This window comes from Apis dorsata, unplaced genomic scaffold (assembly GCF_000469605.1).
Source record: "Apis dorsata unplaced genomic scaffold, Apis dorsata 1.3 scaffold_1239, whole genome shotgun sequence".
NCBI classification, from domain to species: Eukaryota; Metazoa; Arthropoda; class Insecta; order Hymenoptera; family Apidae; genus Apis; species Apis dorsata.
In genome coordinates this window covers 56,545-58,514 of record NW_006264336.1, presented here as the reverse complement: position 1 = coordinate 58,514, position 1,970 = coordinate 56,545, and positions in this window count along the sequence as shown.

The window sequence follows — 1,970 nt, the reverse complement described above, 5'->3', positions numbered from 1 at the left end:
ATCTGGCTCGAGTGGTTCTCTCGCTGGAAAATGTGATCGCGGCGTCGGCGGGATCTCATCGTCGTCGACAGGGTGGAACGTGGCACGAGCGAGCTACACGAAGGTCATCGAGGATCGTCCGCATGGCTGGATCGAAATGAAAGAGTCTATATAAAAGGCGAGACATCGAGGGGCATCGATGTCTGTGTGTTCTACTTATTTTTTTCTTTTTATCTCCTCCTTTGCTTTTTGCCCTCTCTCGATCACCCTACGCACTCTTCTTTCTCCTCTTCTGTATACTCTTTTCGTTCTTCGCTTCTTTTTTTTTCGTTCCTTCTTCCTTTTTTTCTTCTTTCTTTCTTTCTTTCTTTCTTTCTTTCCTTTTTTTCTTTTTTTCTTTTCTCTTCTTTCTTTTTTTATCTTCACCGTTCGTTTCGATCTTATCCCCCGCCTCCCGTTTCCACTTTCGTTTCTTCTTTCCTCCTTGCGTTGCTTTTGGCGAGGTCCGGGTATACGTGCTTAGTCCGTACTGCGGAGATCCCGTTACGTCAGTAGTGTGTCAGTATTAACAACGGAACGAGACCTCGAGCGTATCGTTAGAATTCGTTGACGAAGAAAAAAAACGGAGCAAGGGGAACCGTTCTTCTTTTGCTCGAGGAACGACAAGGAATGCGAGGATTCGTAACCTTCGTGGAAGCTTGTTTCCTTCTGTTAGACGCGAGGATAGTTGGTGAAGAATTGTCTTGAGAGAGAGAGAGGGAGAGAGAGTGAGAGAGAGAAAGATATTTCGGGAGAAACCTAGTGTCTAATGGGAGGTTGACCATGGTGGGCATAGATTACATATCAAGGGGCTGGGGAAGCGAGACCAATACTTTTTCTCGAGCAACTGTCGTTGTATAACGATTTCACTCGTTGTCGAAATATTTGAAAAAATGTTTAGAGATAAAAAAAAATATATATATATAAATAAAAGGAATAAATAAAATCGGAAAATTGACAATTCCTCGCGAAGCTGACAGATCAGAACACAGAACAGTTGCTTCTACGTTGACCCAGCGCGTATATAACGTTATCACGTATCGCACAGCGGCAAACCATCACGTGTTTTCCACCATTGTTCGTTTCCGTGGCACGCGTACGAGCTACCACGTCTCTTTTACGTGCATATTTTTAAACCGGGGAATAAGAAAGAGAGAAACAGAGAGAGAGAGAGAGAAGAGAGAGAGGAAGGGAAAAACAATGAAAAGGAAAAAGCAAACGAAAAAGACACCTCCACGATCTCGAAGCCGAGTGCACCACCGCGTTCCTCGTTGACCATTTCTCATGGGATCCAAAATAAATCGGAGGTTCCTCATCGACCATTATAGAAGATACAACATTGGATACAATTATCTGAGAGTGTTCAGGGGATCTGGATCAATCGTGCACGCGAGTATGCCCGCTTATATATTATGAAAAACAAGATAAACTTACTCCGTCACGACGAAGAAAATAGAAAGAAACAAATATATATAATAAAATACATCCGACTCGCGAGAATCTTTTTGCTATGGAGCAAGAAACGAAAGAGAGAGAGAGAGAGAAAGAGAAAATATGGAAAACAATAATATTAACAATAAATGGGAAAGAGAGAAGAAAGCAAAAGTCTCATTGTTCTTCGATTCTGATAGCTCTGTCTGTCGTTGTTTTATATACTCTATACGTGTATATATATTATATATTGATAGCCATACATGCGCTTCGAATACGAATATCTATTTATGTTTTCACATTGTTCAGATTTTATTTACAACGCTTGGAATTGTGCTCGCAAGAGAGAAAGAGAGGGAGAGAGTGAGAGAAAGAGTGAATGAGTGAATGAAAGAATGAAAGAAAGAAAGGAAGATTTTTTGTAGGTAATCAAGTTTGAGAAGATGCATTTGTTTTTGCACGTTGAATATCGGATACCTCGGTCCCGCGGTTTTTTCGCCGGAAACTGTTTCGACAGGAAA